Genomic DNA, 15,039 nt, shown 5'->3' with positions numbered 1-15,039 from the left:
CCAAAGTGACCAAGAAGAAAAGACTAACTGTCCTCCATCAGGGGATTTATTGTCTGATAGAAAAGATAGGCATGTGAGCACAAAAGTATGATAGAGGAAGATAGCATAAATTAGAGGATAGCACCATACAAGAATGTTTATTGGGGAAAGTTGGGGGGTGCAGAAAAGAAGTCTCCAAAGACAACACATTCAAGCTGGGTGAATTGACAACCCAGTTTTCATGTTTGCTGTTTTTCAGTTTAATGCATTTTTCACAATGTAAAAATGGAAATCAAAAAATGGCAATGGAAACAGTCAACAAAACCAAAAGACAACTGACAGAATGGGGGAAGATACTCACAAATGACATATCAGATAAAGGGCTAGATTCCAAAAATCTATAAGAACTTATCAAAATCAACACACAAAGAACAAATAATCCAAACAAGAAATGGGCAGAAGACATGAACAGATGTTTCGGCAAAGAAGACATCCAAATGGCCAAGAAACACGGAGAAAGTGCTCAATATCACTTGGCATCAGGGAAATACAAATCAAAACCACAATGAGATACTACCTCACACCAGTCAGAATGGCTAAAATTAACAAGTCAGGAAATGACAGATGTTGGCAAGGATGCAGAGAAAGGGGAACCCTCCTTCACTGTTGGTAGGAATGCAAGCTTGTGCAACCACTCTGGAAAACAGCATGGAGGCTCTTCAAAAAGCTGAAAATAGAGCTACCCTATAACCCAGCAACTGCACTACTGGGTATTTACCCTAAAGATACAAATGTAGTGATCCGAAGGGCATGTGCACCTGAATGTTTATAGCAGCAATGTCCACAATAGACAAACTATGGAAAGAACCTAGATGTCCATCAACAGATGAGTGGATAAAGAAGATGTGGTATATATATATATATATATATACATACATACATACAATGGAATACTATGCAGCCATCAAAAGAAACAAAATCTTGCCATTCACAATGATATGGATGGAACTAGAGGGTATTACGCTAAGTGGAATAAGACAATCCGAGAAAGACAATTATCATATGATCTCTCTGATATGAGGAATTTGAGAGGCAGTGTGGGGGCTCATCAGGGATAGGGAGGGAAAAAATGAAATAAAATGGGATCAGGAGGGAGACAAACCATAAGACACTCTTAATCTCATGAAAAAAACTGAGGGTCCTGGGAGGTGGGGTGTACGGTTAGGTTGGCTGGGTTATGGACATTGGGGATGGCATGTGATATGGTGAGTGCTGTGAAATGTGTAAGCCTGATGATTCACAGACATGTATCCCTGGGGCAAATAATATATGTTAATTTTAAAAAGTGGCAATGAGAAATGTATTTTCAATAATATTTTAAAATCTATCTTGAAATAAATATACAACCCAAACTGTTGGTCTCAAGTTTAATAAAATGTTTGCACTACTGCTTTGGATCTCCCAAAATGCATTAGGTCATTTCACGATTTTAAGTTTCATAAACATCTCACAGTGTGGTTGTACCTACTGAAAAACAAAGACCAAACTAACTAATCATCCAAGAAATTGTCCACAAAATATGCTAAACATTTTCATGATTAGCTTGAGAAATACTTAAATTCTGATTTTTCTGTACCAAATATTTGACAATAAGAGAGATTAGATATTTTTGATTGGCTCTACCATACAAAAATGGTCTCAACTCTGTGTTACCACCCTGTGGTTGAATGTCTTGATAATCAAGTTACACATTCTTAATTTATACACATTTCAGATTGGGGTGGGGAGGATAATTTCATGGCAGTCCTAAATGATTATGAATTAGGACACGTTTCCCCTTTTCCCAAAGACTCCCTATTTTCATAGTACCTTCCCATTCAAGACACATTCTCCAAACCCAATCCTGTCTGTTTGTAAACACAGTTAAAATTTGTAAAAATGTATCAAAGAGTTTCAGAATATTCTATTCCTTTAATTGTCACAACATTCCTGAAAGTTCCAATGAGCCATTTTACATGGGTTTTGTGAATTTAAGAGACTTGCCTATAGTAATATAGCTATTAAGTGACCAAGCCAACCCTGATTTCTTCATTCCCAACTTAGCACTCTTTCTAATACTTCCTATGACTCCAACATCATATGTGGGGGTATGGCATGCTACCCAGTTACAGTCAATTTTTAATTACTGGCATGGGTATTTTCTCTGCTACTCCACCTAAAAACTAAGCCTTTTCACAAGGTATCCTTTTAAGTTCCTTGCAGCTCAAATAATCCCTCACTGTGTAAATCTATACTTAACAAATTTCCTTCATCCAGGCTCCTCAAAATGTTCTAATGTCTTGAGTGTAATGTTTATTTTAGTAAGCCAGTAATTTTTATTGAGCATCTATTTATGTCCCAAGTGCTCTATTAAGAACAAGAAGACACAATGAACTTTAGTTTCTGTCTTCTAGGAAATTAGTTTATTTCACTAAGGTAATATAAGTATCATGATGGCAAGAACACCAGTTCCTATTGTATTTTTAATGCCTAGACCAGGTCTTGGCACTTAATAAATTTTTAATAAATATATACAGTCAGATGTGTAATATTTAAGTGAATTATCAATTCTAGAAACTATAGGATGGATGTAATTAGAAAAGCAGAAATGTAGCCAATAGGAAACAACTTACAAAATGGAAAAACAGTACCGTTCTAAGCCCAGACACCCAAAGAGTATGCCAACAGGGATCAGGGACATTCCTGGGATAATTAATAATTCCCGGCAGGCTTTTGTAGCCAAAGTAGAGAGAAGCCAAACTTTTTTTGGACTTGTTTATATCAGGAATCTTATCATAACATAAACTTTGAGCTATTTACAAATTTTCAAACATTTTCCACAATGTTTCACACAATGTGGGCTTATAGCCATGAAAGTAACAGCGTATCAGCCCAATCTATTCATAAACATTAAGGTAACATCTTCTAAACCAGAAGGGCTAGAAGAGAATGACGCTCTCAAAAAAGGAAGAAAGACTTACATAGTCAAATGAAAACAAGGCAGATTAGTAATAACAGAACAATTATTTTCGCTAAAATTGGTACCAATTTCTGGGCTTAGGAAAGTTGAAAACTTTACTAAATCTCATTTTATATGGATGAAAGTTATATTAGGTTTAAGTACCTACTGCAAGTTTTATAAGAACTACTCATTTTGTTTTCATTTCCCAGTACAGATTTAATCATTCCCAACCAATTCTCTATCTCCAGTGTTAGCTTCTATGTGCTTTTAGAGATGAATACTTAGATAAATCTTACCTGACTACTACAAGTGGGATTCCTTTGCAGAATGTTGCTTCCACTATAGCATTAGCTAAAATTCACTAAACACATTCTTTATGAAAGGAAGAGAAAGAAGCTGAAACACAGAGGGCTTCTCAGGATCCCATAATAAGTAAATGGTGGATCAGAATCTGAGCTCAGGAAGTCTGGGAGCTGATGATACTCTAAACTCCTAAATAGGGCTTATATCAATGTCTACTTAGGATTCAAGAATAGTCAAAGTTCACTCTACGCAAATATATTTTGCCTTCTTGATGGATTTTGCATGACATGAGTTTAACTTGGGAATGATGTATTCTTGCCATGCAGTGTGGATTATTTTGGACTGGACAATGTCATCAGTTTTTGTATGCTTAAGAAATATGATTTTAATGCTAAGCTGAAATCAGCAAGAAGGTAGATCTAAGAGGAGGAGAAAAGTGTATATGATAATTTCAAAATTCCACTCTGAAGGAGATATGATGGTGGGAGACTAATAAAAATCTAATTTGTTTGATTTTTCTAGTCTTCCAAGAACCACCCAGAGAAGTGAGAACCAAACTCCTCATACAAAGTGGGCATGAAATTGTTAAACTACAAAAAGTTGATTAGGAAAGCTTCACCCTTGGAATGAATGAGTTCCCCACAGAAGAGAAAGTGCCAATGAGACACAAGTTTAAAAAGGCATGAAAAGGGCACCCGGGTGGCTCAGTTGGCTAAGCAACTGCCTTTGGCTCAGGTCATGATCCTGGAGTCCTGGAGATGTTCTCCAAGCCTGATCCTCCTTAACAATGGTGTGCACCCTTTATTGTGCGAGAGAATCCCCTGGCTAAAACAGAGATTTCTGGGCCCTATCCCCAGAATTTTGGATTCAGTGGGTCTGAGGTTGGGCCTAGGAATTTTTATTACTCAAAATTTCCCAGGTGCTGATGGTACTCATGGCCCAGGAACCACTCTTTGAGAAACACTGCTCTGAGGCTCTGTAGTAAGTGTTCTCAATATATATGCAACCACCAGAAGAAGTATTCCATAAAATGCCTGCATTGTAAGATTATGCCTTTACAACCAGGATCGAGTATATGCAGGAGTAAAGGACTAGAATGAGTAAATCCTGAGCAATAGAAGAAAAAGAGAAAAAAAAAAAAACTACCAAAACGTGTATCAGCTCCAGGAATAGCAAGCAATCTATCTGTTGAGGGCTGTTCAACTATGGTAATAAAAGGACACCAGCCAGACCAGAGGCACACTGGTGACCACTCTTAGCTAACGTTGTCATCTGTAAACTGGTTAGATGGAATACCATCTCTATATTGGTTTTATTACTGGTAAACCTGTATATTAGTTATAATTGGATAAAGGTCTGGATCTTATCCTATATGAAATGTTGAGTCCTAGAGAGTTTTAAACTGGAACATGACCTATTAGATCTGAATTTTATAAAATGAAAATATATATCAATAAGGAATCTTCCAACTGAGAATGAAACTCAATTCAGGCTAACTTTAACAAAATGGGAAGCGTATTGTCTCATATACCAGAAGTAAATTGGAAAATTTATCCATGGCTGTATCTACATGCACAAACAATATTCTCAAGATTTTTGCCAACTTCTCCAGTTGTTCCCAAGACTAGGATTTGTCAGACTTCAGTGTAATGTCCAACTGTGACCCAACGTCTGTGGCCTCAGGTAACTGGAAGTTTGGGTTGGCCAGAGCCCAGAGCCAGTCCTGTTGGAACATGAGCAATTCTCTTCCAGTTTACCCCAGTTTTCCATAGAAATGGTAGTTATTTTTGTATGCCTTGATGTTAAAGTGTTCGGAAAATATTGCTCTAGAAAGTAAAGTAACAGGATAGAAAATAGGTCCCGCATATTTTCTAATTATTCCTACAATGATCTCAGTGAAGAGAACCTCTTGGTGTCAAGGTCAAAGATGGCTTAAATAACCAACATCCTTAACTGCTCTTATCCAAGTTAGGTGGTAAAAAATCCCTCCTGGAGGTGGCTTCTACACTCTTAGAAGGTGGAGAAGGGAGAGAGTGGATGGAGAAACCTCAGATAGGACATTGGGGCTCTCTCACTGCTGTCCCTTCTTCCTTCCTTCAACCTGAGTGATTTTTTTTTTTTTTAAAGATTTTTATTTATTTATTTATTTGACAGACAGAGATCACAAGTAGGCAGAGAGGCCGGCAGGAGAGAGAGAGAGGAGGAAGCAGGCTCCCTGTGGAGCAGAGAGCCCGATGTGGGGCTCGATCCCAGGACCCCGGGATCATGACCTGAGCCAGAGGCAGAGGCTTTAACCCACTGAGTCACCCAGGCACCACAACGTGAGTGATTTTGAATATACTTCTTTCTATTTTGTATGTAAGCTTTGCTTGAGGTCGGGGTTCAGTGGCTAAAAAAAGCTCATAAAACACCACCTTCAAAACAGGCTTCTCCATTGTTATTCTGCCAACCTTCACTATAGAACTCAGAAATATTCTTCAAAAATCTCAGCTAAGGAATATATGAACCCTCTATCTTACAGACCCCTATTAGGAATAGAGCAGAGACTCTGGGAATGAATTTTTGATGTAGTTACAGTGCAATAGCTTAGTTCATTTTAAGGATATGAATTTAACTAAAGCTCAGAAATCAGCTTGTCGTCTTCCCTGGGCTCAGGAAGAGAGGAGCACGCATACGCACTGGTTTGGGACAATTCTGGCAACAGTCCAGTGAGAAAAGATTGCATGCCAGGTTCACACTCAGTTATCTACAGTTTGGAAAAAAAAAAAAAAATTTTTCCCCTGAATAAAAAAAAGGTGAGAAAAAAAAAAAAAAAAAAAAAAAAAAACCCAAACCCTCATGAAAAGATAACCAATACAGCCTTTAGGAGAACTTTTAGCTTTCAAGCGCCTCATTGCAGAATCACACAAAGATGATTTTAAAAGCCAAGTTTTAGAGTGAGATGTACAGTTCTGGGTCTTCAACAAATTCTGACAAGATTTCACACACTGTCAGAAAGGTTCTTTTCTCTTGCCTGGCTTCCCTGCGGTGGGAGAGGGGACAGAGCCAATGCCCCAACCTCCTTGCACTCAGGGAGCCACTTTGACCCAATTCCAGAAGCCCAAGGGCTGTCCTTAATTAGCATTGTAATTTATATTGCACAATTATGCAAATTGGGTACATAAACAAAATTATCCTTTCAGTTTGGCTTTGCTACTGGAGAAATGCAAAGCCAGTTAAAGATAAGAATAAAGAAAACAGAATACATTTGCTTTAATGCAGTGCACCATTTCTTAATTTATCCATTCTTTTGTTTTCCACTTTCACCTTGTACTTGGGGTTTTAAATTTTTTCTTTACTCCTATTTTGGTTTTTTTTTCTTGCTTTTATGCTGTTTTTTCTTCTTTTACTTGGCTCCTTTCCTTGAGGAATTTTCCATCCCATTAATTCTGCTACAGCAATTCATAACTCTTCAGGCCATTTGTTTTTTGATATGACTACTATCTTGACTCTCTATATAGTTTCCCTTTTCTTTTTGCTCTCAGATTCTCTCTTTTCTCCTGGCATCCCTTTCTATTTTACTCCATTTTCCCATTAGTCTCACTTGCTTTTATAGCTGTGGGATACTCCTTGCCTGAGATCTAGCAAACACCCTCAGGGTGCAATAATTTTTCCTAGGAAAATGGAAAATAAGCATGGCAAATAACAACTCGGAAGATAGGGAATTTAAGATACAAATCCCAGTGAAATCTAACTGGAAGCCAGTGCCTAGAGGCAATAGACAATATTCAAGTAGATACTAGCCACCAGATAATCAGTCAATAAATCAGTGTTACAAAGATAACTTTCCAACATTGGATGATATTCTAACTGAGCTAGTCCTTTCAAAAAGCCTTAACATTCCATGGAAGAACAGAAAATTTAAAATATTTAAAATTAGTAGAAACTATAACCTTCTAGATAAAGCTGGTTTTGCAAGAATAGTGGCTGCTGGTCCTTGACAAGGTATGGGACTAACAGTTAAGGGTATTTATAACAGAAGTGCTTGAACAGAACTAGGAAAAGAACAGAATTTTTCCTTGCCTTATCTGCCTAGAACCTTGGCATCCATAAGGAAATATCACTCTTGCTTCTTCTCCTTTTCCTCCTTCTCCTCCTCCTCCTGCCCTCTGGCTATAGGAACAGCAGCCACATTAAAATATAACCCAAGGTGGGATTGAGAGGGAGACAAACCATAAGTGACCCTTAATCTCACAAAACAAACTCAGGGTTGCTGGGGGGAGGGGGGTGGGGAGAAGGGGGCTGGGGTCATGGACATTGGGGAGGGTATGTGCTATGGGGAGTGCTGTGAAGTGTGTAAACCTGGCGATTCACAGACCTGTACCCCTGGGGATAAAAATATATTATGTTTCTAAAAAAATAAAAATAAAAATAAAAATAAATAAATAAAATATATAACCCAAGGGATACCCGACCTAACTTGGGCAAATCGGAACACCCTCCTTCTGGCTATAAGTGTTCCACTTTGAGTAACACTCAAATGCCTTTCATGCAGGTTGTTAGTCCTTCTCTCTCTCTCTCTCACCCCTAACTCATCTGCTACTCTTCTCCAATCCACTTACTAAGTTCCAGCCATCCCGCCTGACTTCGTGTTCTTAGCTCACCATTTTCGTACCATTCAGCTTCTCCTGCAGTGGTCTTCCTTCATTTTTTGATGGCTGGTTTCTTCTTGTCATTTGACTCTCTGCTCAAATGTCATCTCCAAGAAATATCCTCTTATATCTCTATCTAATGGTGACTTCTATCCCATTGATTGCTATATATATTGCTTTGTTTTAATTTAGCATCATTAGAAATTGGCTTGTGTATTTATTTTTTATATGTCCTTGCCTCTCAGATATTTATATTTTAATTTGTTTATTACCTTGCTCTCCCCACTAGAATGTAAGATCTTGACTGTCTGGTTCACCCCTTTATTGCCAGTATTCAGGATAGTGTCATACACATGGAGAATTCCCAAAATAATTTTGATTTAAGTGAGTGAATGAATGATTGTTATAGAATGGGCAATGACCTAAACCTGATCAAAGTTTTCCATCCCCTCAAACTGTGGGCTTCATGTTCCAAAGTAAGTCAAGTTCATCTTTTTGGGCATTGAGTATGTGACAGAAAGCTCACAGTAACTGTTTCTCCACCATGTGAACTGATGAGTAAGCCAGTGATGGCCAGCGAGGACAGCAGAGGAGGAGGGAATAAATAGAGGGTGTGATGTGGGGTGATGTGGTAAGAGTAGAGGTGGATGTAGAGGTGGTAAGAGTAGAGGTGGATGGAAACCAAGGTTTGGACAGGGTTAGATGCCTGGTTTCTGATGATTCTGAGGCCCAGCTACATTCTTGCCTTTGGTTCCTATTAATCCCCTCGGAGACTTTTCTATGATTTCTGCTTTTCTTAAACTGTGAATTGGATTTAAATCCTTTCCAGCCAATAAAAGTAACACGTAACAACATTATAACATTGTGCTTAGAAACTTCCAATCAGGTGCAAATTAGCATTTGAATCAAGATTCCCCTATTGTCTGTATCACAGAGAACCAATTTCTTAATCTCTCTGAATTTCAGTTCTCTTATCTAAAAATCAAGGGCAATAATAAAACCTAACTGATGGAAAGATTTAATGTGATTATATATGCACATTTAAAAATTTTTAATTATTTATTTGTCAGAGAGAGAGGGAAGGAGGGAGCACAAGCAGGGGAAGCAGCAGGCAGAGGGAGAAGCAGGTTTCCCGCTTCTTCTGGGATTCAATCCCAAGACCCTGGGATCATGATCTGAGCCTAAGGAAGACGATCAACCGACTGAGCCACCCAGGCGTCCCCACATGCACATTTCTTATATGCAACTTCTGACATGTATTACATCCTAATTAAGGAAAGAACTGCAGCCTGGCTCAAGGGTGAAAGTCTACCTTGAACTGATATTTCAAATCTACCCTCACTGGTGTATCTTGCTTTTTGTGGCACATACTGTATTCCCATTTATTTTAGAACATGTTCTAAATTCTTTTTATGATTGGGTATATTTAGAGTATGACTTCTCTCCTTTTGCCTATGAACATTTATGCTCATCTCACCTTTGCTATATCAGTTTCTGTGAAATATCCTAGGTGATACATATCCTAGGCATTTGTGAATGAAAAACATAATTGATGCTAAGAAATGAGGGAAATGATGACATAGATTGATCCTCTTCAAACATAAGTTGGCAAGTATGAAGTATCCCAGTCTATGAAGAGTAGAGTACATTCATAGGATGAGATCATGGAGCACAGACAGTGTTGGAAGTTTGCTCCTCCTACTATTCTTGGTCATGGAACTCTTTGCCTATTATAAGACGTGGGTTGTTAGAGTAAGAATGAAATCTGGAAGGACTTGGACTAAATCAACTTTTGTGGATGAGGCTTGAGATACCACTTTGCTGGTCCTATGGTAGAGGCCCATATCCTAATGTCCAGTCTACAGGGATCCTGTGAGTCAGCTCTGCCCTCACCAGTCCAATAAACCAAAATGAGGCACAACAATTAGGGGAGGCAGGAGGTGGGGTTTATGAGAAAGAGGCATCCCCAAAAGTATTAAATCCTAAAACCCAGGGAGTAAGTAATGTAACGATAAACAAATGTAGCAGAAAGTAAAATGCGGGTCTCTAGTAAGTTAACGTGTATTTTTTTTTTTTTAATTGCAGCATATCTGCCAAAAGTAAAAATAAATAAATAAATAAATAAATAAATAAATAAATAAAGCATTTTATAAAATTTTTATGAAATGAAATGAAAAGTATATGTAAAATGTTTAAAAACCTACACATGGGTGATCCTGGGTAGGTCAGTCGGTTGAGCGTCCTACACTTCATTTCAGCTCAGATCATGATCTTGGGGTCCTGGGATGAAGCCCCATATCAGGCTCCACACTCAGTGGGGAGTCTGCTTGGGTTCTCTCTCTCCCTCTCCCTCTGTTCCTCCCTCTGCTTATTTCTCTCTCTCTTGCCCTAAAATAAATCTTTTTAAAAAACTACCAAAACAAGGGAATACTGTGCAGCCATGAAAAGAAATTAAATCTTTCCATTTGCAATGATGTGGATGGAACTAGAGGGTATCATGCTAAGAAAAATAAGTCGATCAGAGAAAGACAATCATCATATGATCTCTCTGATATGAGGAATTTAAAAGGCAGGGCGGGGGATCATGGAGAGTTGGGAGGCAAAAAGTGAAACATGATGGAATCGGGAGGGAGACATACTATAAGAGACTCTTAATTTCATGAAACAAACTGAGGGTTGCTGGGGGTTGGGGGAAGAGGTATAGGGTGGGTGGTTTATGGACATCGAGGAGTGTATGTGGTATGGTGAACGCTGTGAATTGTGAATTGTGTAAGACTGATGAATCACAGACCTGTACCCCTGGGCAAATAATACATTATATGTTAATTTTTTTTAAAAACTCCAAAAAAAAAAAAAACCTTACACACAATTTAATGATATTGATTTAAAAAATATGTTGATATTTTTAAATATCATATCCTTTAGCTGAACCAAAACTGGAATTCAGATCCTGCTAAGCAGCAGATTTGAATTTCTAATTGGCTTATAATTCCCAGAAAATTATGACCAAAAGACTGAATATCTTCTAACATAGTATATCAGAATACATTTACAGAGACTGAAAACTATTCTGACAAATTCTGGGTGTGGGAGAAAGACTAGAGATTGGGTACTATATTTTCTTTTTATATTCAAATTATAGTATGTATGGATTTCTGTGACTTCTAATTCAGCAATAACTTCTAATTCAGCAATAACCACATAAAAGTAATGATTCAGATTTGCACAAAAATATAAAATTGTAAGAAGAATACTTAAAACATATTTATGGGCCATATAAGAAAACTTGAATACATGGAGAGACATCATGTTCTTATATGGTAAGGTCAAATACTAGATATTGGTCATTTAAATTATCTACGCATGGCTGAGATGGAAGTATTGGTATATTATAGGGTATTATTTTAATACCCCATACAAATTTTATTTGTTAGTACTATAGCCCCCCACTCATCTGCAGTTCCAGTTACCCACTGTCCAGAAGCAATGGTCCTCCCCCACATGTCAGAAGGACAATAGTAACCTGTTATGTCACGATGCCCATATCATTCTCCTCACTTCAGTTCACCACTTAGACACATTATCATCTCACATTACTGCAAAAAGTTTGAGTATAATACAATAAGATACTTTAAGAGAGATAGAGACCACATTCATGTAACTTTTATTATAACATATTGTTAAGATTGTTCTATTTGATTATTAGTTATTGTTGTTCATCTCTTACAGTGCCTAATTTATAAATTAAACTTTATCACAGATATGTATGTGTAAGAAAAAATATGGCAAATATAGGGTTTGGTACTATCTGTGGTTTCAGATGTCCACCGGGGGGCAGGTCTTGGAATGTATCCTCCTACAGACAAGAGCACTATGTATCTCATCAGGAAAATTGCAATGACCTTAGTCAACAAGATCACCCTATGTTTTTTCGTTTCCTATTTGTTGTATTCTCTTTCTTGTTTCTAATTTTTTTTTATCTTTACTCTTTACATAAAATTAAAGATACTTTGCTTAAAAATTGATTTAGTTCATGGAGTCCATGGCTGGCTCAGTTGGTTAAGCATCTGACTCTTGATTTCAACTAAGGTCATGATCTCAGGGTTGTGAAATCGAACCCCATTTTGGGCTCCATGCTGGGCATGGAGCCTGCTAAGATTCTTTCTGTCCCTCTCCCTCTTCCCCTCCTTCTAACTCTCTCTCTACCAAAAGAAAAAAAAAATGATTTAGTCATGATTCACGTGTTGATTTTACATTTCTTTAACCCAATTAAATTTATGTTACTTCTGTCTCTAAGTTTCTTCTCTTGGATTTATTGTCATCTACTTAGGTTCTTGAGATAAAGATTTGATTCGTTTACATTTATTTTTTATGTAGTAGAGGCTAGAGTCTATGAATTTGCTTCTGAGAGCAGCTTTGGTACTATACCTGTGCTGAAATGTGGTGCTGTAATGTTAGATTTCTAAATAGTATATGATTGTGGTTTTATTTTCCAATTTGTCCCAACAGTTATTGGCAAATTCTTTGTTTATTTAATGTTGCTTTGTTTCAGTGTTTGTTTTTTAAAAAATATTTTGGGGGATATTTTTGTGAAAAAATTATTTTTAGTACCATTAGATTGTGGCCATATGTGATTTCTGTAATTTCTATTATTTATCACTTAGTTGCTCTTGACTAATACTAATCTATTTTACTAAATAAACCAGAGATGCTTGAAAAAATATGTGTGGTGTCTCTTTGTAGGGTGTAAGTATTTATAGATATCAAGTATTAACTTTTTTTTAAATTTCCTTGATTTTAGTTAACTTACATGATTCTTCTCTAGCGATTTGGTGGTTACACATCATATTTATAGTTTATATGTGTTTATTTCTCCCCTTAAAATATCTCCACACATTCTTTTTACCTTATACTTGAGTCATTATCAAAGCCAAGAGTGAAGCTCCTCCCAGTTAAGATGAAAATCTTGGTACATTTTTCCTTTATAATCCTCCCACTCCTCTCTCCCCCTTCCATGTCCACATTCCTTTTCTAATTTCTGTCAACATAATCCATAATTTAATACCAACTGATGATGCTGTTTACTTTTTTTAAAAAAACATTTTTTTATTTTGCCAATAGTTTTCACATTTGCATTCAGTTTTGTAAGCATATTTCCACTGATTATGTAAATTTACCTTTATGTTCATTCACAGTTGTGTTTCTGTTCCTGCATGATGGCTGGTACATCATCCGTCCTCAGGAATTCTGGTGCAGGAACCAATGCAGTAGAATGAAAGAGAGGATAAGAACCTGACCAAGTGAACTTCTATAAGCTTCTATAAGTGCAAGTTTGCCACAAACACATTATCACCAGGATTATGACAAATCCATAAAGCAGATTTTACCTTGGTAGTTCCATCTCTGCCATGGTCGCAACCACACACATACACACAAATCCATTCTAATGAGAATAAACACTTTACCATTTCCCATGCGCTAATACTCTTGGAATGTGTGACACCTACACTGATTTCATTGTTATCAGCCTTTTTTAATGGATTCACCTGTAAATAACTGTAAACATTGGTCTCAAACTCAGCTGCACATTGTAATCTCATGGGAAGGTTCTTAAACGCTTCTAATGACCTAGCTACTCACCAGACCAATTAAGTTCAGATCACTCTGGTTGAGACCCAGGCTTCAGTACTTTCTAAAGCTCCTCAGGTGACTATAGAGCCCAGCCAGGAATAAGAACACGGGGGAGTCAGTGTACATCTGAATCCTCAGTCTAGTTGTGCCTGTAGATATGACGCAAAGTAAGAGCTTTTGGGGAACTTTAAAAAGAGATCCTGGGAAACAGAGCTTTCTTTAGGACCGTTGATAACCACATCAAAATGGAAAACACTTCTATCACTGCAGAACTGTTCCCTCATTTTTAACATGCCGATGAATGAAGCATCGAGCTCTGTTTTGGGTTGAGCGTAGAGACAACAAGAGGGCTCAGAGTCTGATGAACAGCTCAGCTAAAACCCACATGGAACAACAGAGTGTTACCCAACTTTTTAAAACTAAAAATTGTTTCTTGAATTTGGTCAGGGATCTCTTACACAAGAAAATTTGGAGTTACGTCCTGATATTGAGGTCTTAACAGTTTTTTTCTTTACTTTCAGACAGACTGCCACATAGATATCTCCTTATTTTATGGAGACTCAGACATTTGAATTCAGAATATGGACCAGATTATCTAGTTTGAAGACTATCTAAGTGGAATCAAGAAAATATTCTCTCTGGAAATGCTCTTTGAGCATTGTTACCATAATAGTTAAAATGCTTGACTTGAGAAAAGATTAAGAAAAAAAAAAAAAAAGAAAAACAAAAAAACTCAACTTTTGGTGGCATTTTGTCATACACTTCTTTCTAAACACACTGTTAAGTAATAAATTAACAAACCATTCAAACTGTAGTTATTATTAGTTATAATGAAAGGAATCTACCATTTTTTATACATGATAACAATATTCATTCAATTGCTATTTTTTAATTTAAAATTTGTTTGAGAACATCATTCAATTTATTTTTAACTTTCCTCGTCCAGATTTTTTGAGGTATAATTTAGAAATAAAATTTTATATATTTGAAGTGTACAATGTGATGATTTGATATACATACATATTGTGAAATGATAACCACAGTCAGGTTAACACATCCATTACCTCACATATTTAATGTGTTGTGTATATGTATGTGTGATGAGAACACTTAAGATCTACGCTCTTAGTGAAGTTCGAGTGTATGAGCCAGTATTATTAACTGTGGTCATAATGCGAAACCTTAAAATCAATCAATTTAATAGTTAACGGGCTTCTCAGGAAAGAGATAACATCTACAGAAAACAATGAGCTACGTTAGCATCACAGAGCTAAAACTTATTATTTTTGGTCTCTTGCCTGCTAGGGAGTATCCATTTATTTATTGTGTGGTTGCTTTTAAATACGCTGTTAAAAATATGCCAATGCACTTGTCAGGCAGAGAACCTTAATTATATTTTAAAGATAGCTTTCTTTGTAATAGAATTTTGATTTCTGAAGATACAGAGCTTGACTAAAAAAATATTAATCATATAGAAAAATAATCCAGATGTTA

General features: G+C 36.8%; 1 long non-coding RNA gene across 1 annotated transcript in view; it reads right to left on the bottom strand.

Annotated features, from left to right (window-relative positions):
* Window positions 1-14,413, bottom strand: part of LOC116595923 — a 44,695-nt gene extending 30,282 nt beyond the window's left edge. Inside the window, exon 1 of the long non-coding RNA XR_004287920.1 lies at window positions 13,092-14,413. This is a non-coding gene — a long non-coding RNA (uncharacterized LOC116595923). The remainder of the gene's footprint in view (window positions 1-13,091) is intronic.
* Window positions 14,414-15,039: the final 626 nt, after the last annotated feature.

The sequence above is a fragment of the Mustela erminea genome, chromosome 1 (genome assembly GCF_009829155.1).
Source record: "Mustela erminea isolate mMusErm1 chromosome 1, mMusErm1.Pri, whole genome shotgun sequence".
Classification (NCBI taxonomy): Eukaryota; Metazoa; Chordata; class Mammalia; order Carnivora; family Mustelidae; genus Mustela; species Mustela erminea.
Note: the sequence above shows the minus strand (reverse complement) of the source record. Positions and strands in the feature narration are given on the sequence as shown.